The 13,917-nt window shown below is 35.2% G+C and overlaps 1 protein-coding gene and 1 pseudogene across 7 annotated transcripts in view; both read left to right on the top strand.

Annotated features, from left to right (window-relative positions):
- The window catches only part of LINGO2 (leucine rich repeat and Ig domain containing 2), a 1,372,285-nt gene that overhangs the window by 116,061 nt on the left and 1,242,307 nt on the right, over nucleotides 1–13,917 (top strand). The gene's annotated exons all lie outside the window — the stretch shown is intronic.
- LOC119504919 lies at nucleotides 8,453–8,925 on the top strand (annotated as a pseudogene).

Below are 13,917 nucleotides of genomic sequence, written 5' to 3'. Positions count from 1 at the left end.
CTACTAATTTTGGTCAATTTCAACTATTAAAATGTAGTCATAGCGGCATTTAAGAAAGAATTAATCACTGCGGGAACACTACCCAGTATTTGCAGAATTATCCAGACACTATTTTGATCATTTATAGTTAAAAGTGTATAAGGATTTCTTGTAAGGGCCAATTACATGAGAAGCTAATTACACTTTTAAGTATTTCTAAAGTACCCACTTACCTCAGACAGCTTCAAATGTACGTGTTTTTTAGTTATAAGCACTTGCAACCATGCCTAAATCTTCCAGTGAGAATAAGGGTCTTTTAGTGGATTAGAATCATATCTGCATTTGTTTTCCTGTGTTTAAATTCCACATCATCTTCCATTTCTCATCAAAAGAAACTGTTTCCTCTGGGTTATGGAAAGGGCTTCCTTTTAGGCTGGTGAATAGATGAGGTTACCTTGTGGTTGGTGGACAACATTTTGGTCTGTTTGCTCAAAGAATGGGTCTGTTAGCAGCTTTTTGTTTTGTTTTGCTTTGTTTTCATTAAAATGAACTCCAGCAGATTAACCTTGGCACATTGGTTGTCAAACACCTTTAAAAGCACCAGCTTTACTAAAGCCACTCTGATGTTTACATTCTGCTTTAACTCTATGTATTGAAAAGATAGAGGAAATACATTCTGCTTTAACTCTATGTATTGAAAAGGTAGAGGAAACAAAATTGTTTGTGAAATGAAGATGCTCTGTGACTTTATAGGCTCATCTATCATTTTCAGCAAATTATTTCCCTCCTATGTCCACATTTAATATCTTGTACAGTAGGAAAACTCATGCTTCAGATTTTTGTGGTTTTTGAAGTGGCCATAGACTTTTAGACATCTCAAATAGTAAATAGTGGATGCCTGGAATCTTCTATACTTATGTGATCCTCCTCAGAAATGTGCAGTTCATCCGCCTCCTAAAGTTGTGAGGATCAAATGAAATCAAGTTTGGGTGAGGTTTTAGAAAAGTATAAGAGATTTAATAAATATACATTATATTTATCTTGCAGATGATTTTCTTTTGCCTTAATAAAATGGAGACAAATGGAAACAGCAGAAAGCATTATGTTTAAAATAAAAAGTTTTCATTGTGATGGCCTGTCATTGAAATGGTCTACCTTCTAAAGAAGCAAGGACTGCTGTGGCTGCCTTGGCAGATGAAATATGTAATTGAGCTTCTGAAATTATGCAAGTGAAAATATATTTATTTAGTTAAGCACTTTATGCAATAGTTTTTTATTCACTAGACAAAAAAAAAATCACACACGAGCAAGCAAGAGAAGTGGAAAAAGCTTACATGTAAATTCAGTCTACACTAATGGTTCATATATAAATACATAGATTTGGATTCAGTTTTATATCCAAAATGAGATTGAAATAGTAAAACACTTTATATATTTAGAAAAATGGTTCTACCTATTATGACAGTAAGTTTTGTCTAAGTCAAGGATAGAAAAGGAGTTAGACTCAGTGCATAGTATAGCTTTGCTAATAGGCTCACAAGAATTCTATTTCATGAAGTTTGCAATCACACATTTTGCCTGTTTGCATTTATTCATATCACCTGCTTCACTTTCTGGCTACCCCTGAATACAGTGTTGGTACCCACTTCAATAATTTAATGGGTATCAAACATTTTCCTGTAGCCAAACATATGTAATTTATTCTTCATTATCCATGTGTTTCATTAACCCTAGGATGATTTCCCTTTTCTCACATGCAACATACCTCTAAAAGGCTAGGAAGTGCAGATTAATTTTAATATTTGCCTATAATTAGCATAACTACTAACCTATAAAGCAGTGTATTCATGGCCAAATAGAAAGGTGCTTTTAATTGTTAGCATTTTTGTTCCTTGTTGTTAGCCTACATTATTGATAACTTATTGAATTCTTGAAAATAATACATTCTTTGGAGGCAGATTATTATATTTCCTTTAGAATCAGCGATACCTTATGATTTCACAGCTAGAATTTTAAATCCCATCCTGATTTATATTAATCTTCAGGAATATGCTTATTTTCATAACTAAACAAGTGGAAAGTTTCTACATTCTGGTTGTCTAATGTTTCAATTACTGATTGCTTGATTCATCATTTTCTTCCAGTCTGAGAAGCATCTCTTGTTTGTGCTATGTCAAGATCAACTTTGCAGGTGTGTTTTCTCCAAATTAAGCTGTGAAATAATGCAGTTGATAAATAAATGGATGGATGCTGTGTGACTGTTGAGGCAATGACTATTGGAATCAGAGTAAGAATCTGTCGTCTAATGATTCAGAAGCAGACAAACATTTAGTTATGCAATGCCTACCCTGAGCCTTTATAGTTCTCAGATGCTATGTTTATCCACAGATGTTTTGATGACTTTATTTGCAGCTTCCTTGTGAGTGTTTTCCCTTTCAAGAGGCTGTACTTTATCTTTGCAGTCAGACATACTCCCCCGATATTTTATGTTTTTGAGTTTTAGGTGTATATGGGAGGAGGGCATAGGGAGAGAGTAAAAGAAGAGAGCTAAAGGTTATTTGACTTATTTGAAGAGCCTCAGTGGATTTGCTGCAATGTGAAAAGAAAATTGCAATGATTTAAATTTGTGTTACGATATATGTGCCGGTTTGAATGTATTGTGTCCCCCAAATGCCATTATCTTTGTGGTCTTGTGGGACAGACGTTTTGGTGCTGGTTAGATTTGCTTGGAATGTGCCCCACCCAGCTGTGGGTGGTGACTTTGGTGGGATACTCCCATGGAGGTGTGACCCCACCCATTCAGGGTGGGCCTTGATCAGTGGAGCCATATAAAACATGCTGACTCAAAGAGACTGAACGGAGTGCAGCTGTGAGTGACGTTTTGAAGAGGAGCAAGCTTGCTAGAGAGGAACATCCTGGGAGAAAGCCATTTTGAAACCAGAACTTTGGAGCAGACGCCAGCCACATGCCTTCCCAGCTAACAGAGGTTTTCCGGACACCATTGGCCATCCTCCAGTGAAGGTACCCGATTACTGATGTGTTACCTTGGACACTTTATGGCCTTAAGACTGTAACTGTGTAGCCAAGTAAACCCCCTTTTTAAAAAAGCCAATCCGTCTCTGGTGTTTTGCATTCTGCAGCATTAGCAAACTAGAACAATATACTGTAAAGCTGAGTGCTTAAAAGTGACTATTGGCAAATTAAGTTTGCCAAAGGAACAAAAGAAAGGTGCTGTTATCCTTCTATAACTGTCCTTCTTGTCAAGATTCTTATTCAGTTTGAGAGTTAACATTTTTCTAAACATAAAGTAATAGCTGCATAGTCAAGCTGCATAAGATTTTAAAAGCTTGTATTTTTTTTTTAAGAAATACGATCATTTTAGGCCTTTTAAGTACCTGAGAAACTTTGATAGCCTTTTATATTATGGGCAACTGGGTGGAGAACACCTTTTTGAAGAGAACACATTCCAAGGTGACTCTATAGCCTTGACTAAAACTCTGAAGCAAAGTGTTTAATAAGAACATTTTCTGAATTATAATACTTATAATACAGAATGGAGAAAATGTGTTAAATTCAGAGGATAAAAATATTATTTTCCATTTATTTATGCACTACAGAAGAAATTACTTATTACAAAAATGCCCTTGGGTATGCTATAATGTATGTGAATTTTAAAATATGATTTGAAGATTTTGTGTATTTCAACAATAAGCATGAATTTTCCTGGTCATAGCAGGTTTTAATTTTAATTGAGTGATGAGACCAGCATACGTTTAGCAATTAATGATCAAGATAGTGTTACATATAAGAGCACTATATGCTGACAAAGTGTGTGTATAGACAGATCGACGGGTTATATTTTGTAGTGTAGCACAGAAGTACAAAGGATTTTCTAATTTGAAAGTCGTTTGTCTTTATTGGTAATTCTGTGCCACGTTTCTGGACTGATAGCCCCTTTAAGTGCCATAACATGAAATCATGGAAATAATACAAACTTTAGGCCCAGATAGACCCCAATTTTTGTCCTGCATCTATCATTTAATAGCTGTGTAATCTTTAATCACCTAATCCTTCTAAAACTAAATTTCCTCATTTTAAATGACAAATTAAAACTTTTTTGGGTGCTTATTGTGAGGATTAAAGTAAAAGTGTATACAGAACAATATGTCACCACATGGCTACCCTTACAGTTACAATTATTATGAATATTATTTTGTCTAGAATATAAGAAGGATAATAAGCTTCCTGGCCAGAGTTGCTGGCATTCAGTCTGCTAACAAGTATGTGTTTAATGTATGATAGGTACTTGACAGTGTTTCAGGGGATAAATCAAGGGTGGAACAAGATAAACAAGATAAAGATGGGTAAAGTCCCTCTTTCTTGCTTTATAACACACGTGAGATTCAGAAGAAGAGAATTCTGTTTAAAAGTATCTAGAGAATTCCAGAGGGAAATAGTTGGAAGTAGACAGTAGCATAGAAGAGAGAAAATGCACTACTAACAATGACTACTAGCTCCTATGGATTCTGCTTCCTCATTTGTAAAATGGAGATGATAAATAAATAGTTCATGCCATATATATCTCACAGGATTAAATGAGAAAAATTAAAAAAAAACTATAAGACTCTACACAATCATAATTGATGGCAGTGTTATTTTCTGACAGTTTCCTAGCATTCTGGAACCAAATATGCAATTCCCTCAATAAAATGAAGCAATTAAGGATTTATTAAGTACCTAAATACCTAGCACTGTGTTTTGTTTATAAACAAGTATAAAAATATAAAAATATATAAAAATATAAAAAGAATATAAAAAGTATAAAGACGTGTTCCCTGCCTGTAAAACTTTTCTGTTACTATGTAACAAATTACCACAAAGTTAGCCACTTGAACAGAAGTTTAATATCTCGTAGTTTAGATGGATCATGGGGTCGGGCCCAGTGTAAGTGGGTACTCTGCTCAGGGTCTTATAAGGCTAAAATCAAGGCCAGTTTAGATATCTCCTTATCTGGTGGTTCGACTAGGCAAGTTCTGCTCCCAAGCTGTTTCAGATTGTTGGCAGAATTCATTTTCTTATGGTAGCAGGTCTGAGTTCTCTTTTTGCTCTGGCTCTCAGTGAGAGAATGAGATGCTGCCCTTGGGTGCCACACACATGCCACCCTCCATTGACAGTTCATGGCAAGGTTGTGTGCTTTTTATTGCCAGGACAGCAGGAGAGTCCTCTCTTAACACTTCACCTTCTATTAAAGGACGGGGCTGATTAGACCAGGCCCACCCCAAAGGGGATGATCCCTTTTGATCAAGTCAAAATCAACATATTAGTAATCTAATAATAGGAGAAATACACATCCCATCAAATTCAGTGGCGTCACTCACGTTCACTGGAATAGGATTAGACAGTGTATACAAGGGGACAGGATTTTGGGGGGCCATCTTAGAATTCTTATCATACTGCTCATATCTTAATATTTTATTTCCTGAGAATTAAATTTTTAAGGAGCATGCCTGCAGAACCATATTTTTTGACTGCATAAGTCTCTTAAATTGAGCTTGTATAGAAAAACTCACCTTTCTTTATGACATGGGAATACACATAGAAACCTTCTCTAAACTGTTCTATAATGCAGATTTGCTCTGCTTGGTTAACTCTTGACTGGCCTAAAATGACATGGCATTCATTAATTATGTTTCATTGATTTCTGATGAGGATAAAGATTTTTCTAACACATTATTTACCATTTAAATTATTTCAGTTCTGTAATGCAGAAACTGCTTAAATGCCTTCCTCATGCTTTTACTCTGAATGCGCAAGTATTTGTGGAATAAATCAAATGATAATTTGGTGAATTAACTGCCTACTCAGCCTGTAAATTTTAGTTTACCAGCATGTACAAATTGGATTTAGGATTCAAGAGATCTGATTTCTATTCCTGGCTGTGCTGTTAACTTACTCTGTGACTAAAGAGAACCTGCTGCACTTCTGGGTCCCTAGTTTTCCATATGTAAAATGAGGCTGGAAACCTAGAGGATTCCCTCTAATACCAAATTTTATAATCTTCCTAGTATTACTGACATAAAATTGAGATAATCTTGTAGGGACATGTGCTTTCAATGTTTGTACAGAAATTTGACCTTCGCAGGACTATTAGCATTTGAAAACAAGTTTGCAAGTGATTATAGATTTACATATGATAGGATTTTAAAGATATAGAGTAGAAATCCACAATATTATAACAGAAGAAAATAGGTTGAATAAGTTTCCAATTAAAGAACATAACTGCAGGATAAATACATTTAAAAGTCTGATAAAAATTTTGACCCCTGCCCTGGGGGCCTTCACTCTTTGATATCTCTTCTCTCCAAGTAAGAAACCATTGTTTTAACAAATGTTGACATGTAAGGACTTTACTTTCATTCACCTTTGTGTGTCTTGTTTGATGCTACAGTTGTAAAGCAGTTCCCAGTTAAAATGAGCACTGATTATGTGCAAGGCACTATGTTAAACACCTTACATGCACATACTTGTTTAATCTGGATGCTCAGTAAGGTGGATGCTTCTGTCCAAACTGAAACTCAGAGTGGTCACAGGACTTACCCATGAGGTGCAGATATCCAAAGTCGAAGCTGGTTTTTGAATCCGATTTTATTCTTTCCTCTGCTTCTACTATAATTTAGTGTTGATGTGCATTGTCTCTCTTATGTCTGTTTGATGATTTAAAAATTGACCATAAAATGTGGGTCTGATTATGTGGCATACTCCAGCCCTCTGCCATGTATTGATATTGATGAGGAATGGCAGACTTCAAGCTCCTTGAGAACAAGAACCTACAGCTCAGTTACTCGAGTTCCCACTAATGATTTTAACACCAGGATGAAAGACTCCACTGATATTTTGTTATTTATATCAATTTTGTAATTTCATAAAAAAGTGTTTTAAATACATATAATAAAAAAGTAAATAGACAATACATTTCCAATAGAAAAATAATAGTTCTATTACAAAATATGAAGTAAAATGTAAAATTACAAAATATAAAGGTGGAACATATATTATTATTATATTATAGATCAGTAGCAGGAAAAATATGGCTCACCAACAAGTTAAACACTATTAAAATGAAGAAAATTTGAAAAAGGAAAACTGAAAATAAATATTATTTCCATAATTCATCAAAAATTCAATCTTAAATGTAAAATCTATTTAGTTATCATTTTAGAATTGCAAGCGCATTTTTGGGTTAGATTTTCCGGGTGCTGTAAAAGATCTTTCTAAATTTGTGTAAGTTCGGATAATGGTGGAAAGTAGTTCTAAGCTAACTCTGAATATTTTCCACTGGTGGAAAGTAGTTCTAAGCTAACCGAATATTTTCCACTGGTGGAAAGTAGTTCTAAGCTAACTCTGAGTATTTTCCACTTCTTTGATACTTTGAAAAATAATGCCAACTTTTGTTTGAGGTGAGAACCATTTTTTGCTTGGGGATGCTGTGGATTGAACTGTAGTAGCAGTTGTAATAACCAGAGGTTTTAGCAATGTAATTTTCTATCCCTAAAATCTATTTCTAGTTACATTAATTTTATTTGTTTTCTCAAGTTTTTTTGGATATTCTGTTATATTTTAGTTTATGTAATTATCACCAGCTTATTTGGAAAGCTTTTAAAGCAGAGTAAAAGTTATACTTAATATGGAAGCATTGTTTTTTGGACTGTCATTTTCTTTCTGTCTGAAAATTATGGAAATAGAATACTTTAAAAACAAGCATGCCTTCGCTAGAGTCAGAATTTTCACATAGCATGTAAATGTCTGGTGTGTCTCTGAATATATTTTATATATATATTCCTATTTTATATATTTCAATATAGCAAAACAATATTATACTAACAAAAATAATATTATTTATTTCATTATATGAAAATAGCACAGAAAATAAAATACTGTTGAGTGGTACTGCAATAACTGTTCTCCTCAGATCCCAGCATCATCTCCTGGAGTACACACACACATACACACATATGCATGTATGGATGTAAGTGCCTGTATGTATATATGTGTGTATTTAATCCCTCCCTTCCATTTAAGATGAAGAAATGAGCAAGGATATGTGCCAGGTGACATAAAAAGGAATAAGATACAGTCTTTAAATTTGAGGAACTTGTAATGAAACTCGGAATTTATTCTTATGAGTATATTCTTTGAGAAGGAATAAAAATCTTTGACAAGTAAGAAAGAATACATTACTGCTCTCCCTTCCTTTATGACAGTCCCCAGTTCTGTTACTGGAGAGAGCTAAAATTATGCAAACAGATTTTATTTCTTTTAAGGTTGCAGATATGATTAACAAATATAGGCACACCTCACTCTGTGATAGCTTCATCTCTAAAAAGTCACTTATAATTTAAATGGCTTTACAGAGTGCTAAGAAAGCTGGCTTAGCTGAAGAAACTTGTTAGAAGCTAGGCGTCTTTTCACGAAGATGGCGCTGAAAGCAAAGAAGGAAGCCCCTGCCCCTCCCCAAACCAAAGCCAAAGCAAAGGTTTTGAAAGCCAAGAAGGCAGTACTGAAAGGTGTCCACAGCCACAAGAAAAAGAAGATCCACACTTCACCCACATTCTGGCTGCCCAAGAGGCTGCATCTCAGAAGAAAGCCCAAATTTCCTCAGAAGAGCATCCCCAGGAGAAACAAGCTTGACCACTATGCCATCATCAAGTTGCCCCTGACCACAGAATCAGAGCCATGAAGAAGACTGACGATAACAACATGCTTGTGTTCATTGTGGATGTCAAGGCCAACAAGCACCAAATCAAACAGGTTGTGAAGAAGCTCTATGATATTGACATGGCCAAGGTCAACACCCTGATCAGGCCTGAAGGAGAGAAGAAAGCATGTGTTACACTGGCTGCTGACTATGATGCTTTGAATGTTGCCAACAAGATTTGGATCATCTAAATACAAGTTTTTTGACCATAAAAAAACCTAGAAGACACATAATTATCTATTGAAGTATTTGTGTTTACATATACCATGTTGTCTCAAAGTATAACTATCATATTCTCTCAAGGTGGGGTCAGGCTAATCTTCTGAAAATTTTGCTGGATAATTCTCTGAAAGTAGGAATTAAATTTGCATGTCTATGATTCCAGTTATAGTTACCCTTTAATAGATTTACCTTAAAGTGAATTTTCACATTTATCTCTAACCAGTCTCATATGCTTTCAGAAATATGGGTCATAGTTTTTTCCTGCTTCGTTGCGGTCAGACCTACCAGTCCTTTTGATTAATTGCACTAAAGGTGGTATAAAGGCTCTATTACTGCCTCCCAAGTGTCAACCCTCTCATCCCATACAATGTGTGTTTCTCTTATCCCTAAGAAATTGAATGAGCTTGCCAAAGTTATGACAGACATCCTTTAGTCATAAAGTGAGTATTGCAAGAAATAAATAATACAGCATCATTCACTAATAAGAATGGAGAAAGCTCAGGGAACATAACCTCTCTTATAAACCTGAGCCTTGTTATTTCCACTGTTCACCATCCCCATTGCCACCACCTTAGTACAAGATACCATTCTTTTCTGCCTGGACTCCTCCAGGGCCTCCTAGCTGGGCTCTCTTTAACTGCCCGTCTGTCCCTCTATACTCACTTCAACACAGAGCAGGCAGACTTTTTACTTCTTAATGTAAATGTGATCATGGTGATGGCATTACTCTGCATAAAACCATCAAAGTTTTTTCATTGCCTCTGCATGATTTAGCCTTGCCTATCTCACTGGCCTCCACCAATGGCACTCTTCTCACCTTCTCAAGGCTAGATAATTGTCCCTGCTTTATGCCTTTTTTGTATGCAGTATTTCTATTCCCTTGCATTTACCACAATTGTAGCTAAATAATTAATAGTGTAGGTAGAAGTTTGATGTTAGTCTCCTTGATGAGAATGCAGGGATGATGGTTGTCTTCATCACTGCTGTCTTCTCAGCCTCATTAAGTGCTTAATAACTATTTGATGAATGAATAAAATAATAAATGTATATTTGAAGTAAAGAATAACCCAGTGGTATCCAACTAGCCTTTTTTTAACGTGGAATTTCATACCTTGCATCTCTTGTAGATAATTTAGTTAGAGCCTAATTTATTTTTCTTTTCATTCATTTATCAAACAATTGTAAAACATTTGTTATGTTCCAGCATTTTATTACCTGTAGAATTCAAAGACGAATAAGACAAATCCCTGTACTTTATTTAGATACTTTTTTACCTGTGGGTTTGAGCAGGTTGTCATAATCATTCTGTTGTATTAGTGATAATAATTCTCATGTTACAGGTGAGAGCAGTGAGGTTTATTAGCATTGTCCTGACTGTATCCACAGGCTGTACGCCACCTAAATCAGATTAGCTGTCATAGCATTCTTTTTAAAAATACAAATCCCCCAAAACCCCATCACACTGAATCACAACCTCTTGGGAAGAGGCATGCCTTTGCAGTATCTTCTTTTGACAAGTACCAGCAAGAGATTCATTTTTTTTTTCTTTAATAGAGAAGTAGTGTCTTTATAGAAAACTGTGCAGGTTTGAATTTATTATGTACCCCACAAAAGCCATGTTCTTTTAATCCACTCCTGTGGGACAGGCCTATTGTGGGTGGGACTGTTTGATTAGATTGTTTCCATGGAGATGTGACCCTGCCCATTCAAGGTGGGTCTTAATTAGTTTACTGGTTCATTGTTGAGAGGATAGCAGAGACATTTTGATGAGAGCTCAGAGATGCTTAGAGAGAAAATACCCAGAGATATTTTGGAGACAGCTGTTGAAACCAGAAGCAGAAGAGAAGCTAAGAGATGAAATTCAGAATTTGCCCCAGAGAAGTTAACAGAGGACCCCCAGATGCTTAGAGAGAAATGCCCTGGGATAAACAAGCAAGGATGCATAGATGCTGAGAGAGAAGAGCTAAGACAGAAGCCCAGAGACATTTTGGAGAAAGCAACGGAAACCCGAAGCAAACCTTGGGAATGGCCCAGCAGACTCCTGCCATGTGATTTCCCATGTGTCAAAGGAATCCCAGGTGCCATTGGCCTTTCTTCAGAGAAGTTATCTTCCTATTGATGCCTTAATTGGGACATTTCATGGCCTTAGAACTGTAAATTTGTGAACTAATAAACCCCCATTGTAAAAGCCAATCAATTTCTGGTATTTTGCATTTTGGCAGCTTTAGCAAGTGAGAACAACAGCATGCATGAAATACAGGATTCCATACGCCACTGTTTTAAAGTTCCACGCCTTGAATTGTGTGGAACATTGGTTGCAATTGATGATAATATATTATAATTGTACTATTAACTATAGTCCATGCTTTAACTGAGGGTTCACTGTTTGTGTAGTGTAGTTCCATGGATTTTTAAAAAACTTTTTATTCTAGTACCATATAATCTAACATTTTCCTTTTTAATCACATTCAGATATATATTTCAGTGCTGTTAACCATGTTCACAATGTTATGCTACCATCACCCCCATCCATTACCAAAACATTTCCATTATTCCAAATAGGAACCCTCTATATTTTAAGTCTTAATTTCCCATTCCCTATCCCCACCCTGTCCCCTAGTAACCTTTATTCTAGATTCTAATCTGACAGGTGTACTTATTCTAATTGTTTCAAAATCATATGTCTGGATCTAAGGTAATACCTCACAAAGCTCCATGAAGCAAGTTGGTAACTGGTACTGGCTGAGAGCTGTTTCATTTTCATCTAGCCTTTAAGTTCCAAAAAAACTGAATTCTGTTATTCTACCCTTTGAGTAAGTTTAGCAGAAATATCTATTGTAGAAATCTTACTGTTTGCATGGAATTCTTCCTCTTCCTACTATTTACAGTATTTTATTTTGAAAATAATATCTGTGACTCTAAACAGTGGAGGAGTCTGTGTTTCCGTGGGGGTCCTTTGGCATAACTGAGAAACATAAAACAAACAAAAAAATGAATAAGTATTTCCATTGTCAAAATAGAGCATTCATTTTTAGTTTGTAATTTTCCCTACAATAATCCTTTTACTAATTCTCTAAGAGGTGTCAGATTTGGAATTGCAAACTTCTCAGGAAGAATCTCAATTTCAGCCAATGTCATGGCTGTCATCAGAAAGGCTGGGCAAAAACAAAAGTTGAAAGTCTTATTTCATTTTCATGATCACCTTAAGTAGGATCAACAAACTGCATCTCATGTATCTTTGTTGTGGTGGTGGTGGTTTTTCTGGAAGGAAAAATTAACTATGTATGTGTAAACTACAATCAGCTAATGTTGCTAGTGGAAGATAATTTCAAGATCATAATTATTGAATAATAAGCATCAGACAACTAGTAAATGACTCCTGGATATATACAATACTGTAATAGATACGTTGATATTATTCCTACTTAATGAATTTATAATCTAGCCACATCAAGTAATCACATCAGGGACAAATACCTAATACATTAAGTCAATTACTGACTTTAGGTTACATTCCATGTCAGATCATTACTCATTTTTCTGCCCCTAGAATTTCTGGGTTGCCATTTTTTGTTGATTGAATAAATCATAAATAAAATTGGTTTCATTCATTATGAGAAAAATTAATAAACTATGTACTATATGGTACTGTCTAAACTCTTTTGACTTAGGATAAAATATGTTGCTAAATTAACTAAGTCACCTTTCAGTTTGTAGCAATTTAGGACCTGATATGTGCCAAGAAAAGTGTCAGGCATTTGCGATTCAAAAATGATTAAAAAAGTCTCTTAAGAAACTTAATAGAGATGGCAGAGACAGACATGGAAATAGGCAATACCACCATGTGAGCATTGCTCTAGAAGATCTTGGAAAGGAGGCCATGTGTGACTGACAATGAAGGGGGTACTGAGGAAGGAATATTTTGGAGGGGAGGAATCCTTGGGCAGGCATTGTACTACAATGAGATAGGCAGAGAAAAAGTGCATCAGGATGTCATGTTAGAAGGCATAGAGAATGAAAGAACAGGGTGTGTATGAGGAATGACAAATATAATACACTGTGACATGTACTAGGCTGGGGAGACATTAGTATAATATGGGAACAGCATCCCTCTCTATGTCAGTCACAGTGCCTGATACATCCATGGCTATAAAAATATTTCTGGGAAGAACATGTATCTATCTATCCACATTAGTTTTTCATAAACATGAAAGACCTCTCCATATTTAAACATTCTTTAAATTTAAGTTGATACATTTAGAGAATAATAGCTAACAATGATGATTTTTTTTTTTTTTTGCTTATTATGTTCAGTAGGCAGATATCATTAGAATTATATGCTCCATTTAGTATTTATTCAACCAATATTTATTGGGCACCTGGTGTGTGCCTGAAACTGATCTAGACATGGGGATAGAGCAGTCAACAAAACAGAAAACTTTGTTTTCTCATGGCATTTACATACTATTCCATGGACTCTAGGATTCATCATATAGTGATTGGCATTCGTGGAGATGTGATGTATGTGACACATGATATAGGATCAAGCAGATAAGAAAATCTGTCATTCATCCACAAACTCATCAAATATTTATTGAATCATAATTATGTACCAGACATCTTTTCCTGAGGCTTAACAATTTATGAAAAGAAACAAAGGGTAGAGAGAATGAAAATATATATATACTTTGGATTCCATTTGGTTGAATCAATTTTTAAAAATATTCTATAATATTAAAATTTATCTTTGTAAGTATTGTTTCCTTGCTCTTTTAGTTTTCATTATTATTTATGTGCCTATCTCCAAGCATTTTGGAAGACTGTTAGAAATAATTATACTATTTCTGCTACTGTATAGCTGTTAAAATTGCTGTGAAATATTTGAAAACCTGTGAGAGTTTACCTGACAAAAGAGTGTATAATTGTTTAACCAAAGCTACTGTGCTCTGGCCTAAGAGAGA

This window comes from Choloepus didactylus, chromosome 10 (genome assembly GCF_015220235.1).
Source record: "Choloepus didactylus isolate mChoDid1 chromosome 10, mChoDid1.pri, whole genome shotgun sequence".
Classification (NCBI taxonomy): Eukaryota; Metazoa; Chordata; class Mammalia; order Pilosa; family Megalonychidae; genus Choloepus; species Choloepus didactylus.
The sequence above is the reverse complement of the archived record's forward strand: the minus strand, read 5'-3'. Positions and strand labels throughout refer to the sequence as shown.